Genomic DNA, 1,013 nt, shown 5'->3' on the forward strand with positions numbered 1-1,013 from the left:
GGCCGGGCCCCTGGACCTAGCCGGGGCTCCCAAGCCCGGAGGTGCATGGGACGCCTCCCCGGTCCCTCCGGACCCCGTCCCGGGCACCCTGCCATGCAGCAGGACCAAGGACAGAGCCCGGGGTGGGGAGGCCGCCCTCCCCGGGCCCTCAGGGGCCCTAGCCACTGCTCCTGAACCCAGCCAAGCAAGGGGAGGCTCCCCGGGAACAACGGAACCCATTCCTAGGCCCTTGGCAGTGCGGTAGGCTGGGAGACAGGGACCAGGGCCGGAGCACCCGACCCGGGGCCCGCCCGGGCCCCTGGACCGAGCCGGGGCTCCCAAGCCCGGAGGTGCATGGGACGCCTCCCCGGTCCCTCCGGACCCCGTCCCGGGCACCCTGCCACGCAGCAGGACCAAGGACAGAGCCCGGGGTGGGGAGGCCGCCCTCCCCGGGCCCTCAGGGGCCCTAGCCACTGCTCCTGAACCCAGCCAAGCAAGGGGAGGCTCCCCGGGAACAACGGAACCCATTCCTAGGCCCTTGGCAGTGCGGTAGGCTGGGAGACAGGGACCAGGGCCGGAGCACCCGACCCGGGGCCCGCCCGGGCCCCTGGACCCAGCCGGGGCTCCCAAGCCCGGAGGCGCATGGGACGCCTCCCCGGACCCATGGAGCCCGTCCTGGGCATTGAGCCATGCCGTTGGCCTGGAGATGGGTGCCCCGGACGCCCGGGGGAGGTCTGTCTGGGACACATGGAGCCCGTCCTGGGCATTGAACCATGCCGTTGGCCTGGAGAAGGGAGCCCCGGACGCCCGGGGGAGGACTGCCCGGTACCCGTGGAGCCCTTCCCGGGTACTTTGCAACGCCGTTGGCCTCCTGGAGATGGGTGCCCCGAACGCCCGGGGGGTGGGCTGCCCGGGACCCGTGGAGCCCGTCCTGGGCACTCTGACCTGCTGTTGGCCCGGGGGAGGGACCCCAGACGACCGGGACCCGTGGAGCCCGTCCTTGGCACTCTGACAAGCCGTTGGCCCGGGGAAGG

Source organism: Lissotriton helveticus, chromosome 8 (genome assembly GCF_964261635.1).
Source record: "Lissotriton helveticus chromosome 8, aLisHel1.1, whole genome shotgun sequence".
Classification (NCBI taxonomy): domain Eukaryota; kingdom Metazoa; phylum Chordata; class Amphibia; order Caudata; family Salamandridae; genus Lissotriton; species Lissotriton helveticus.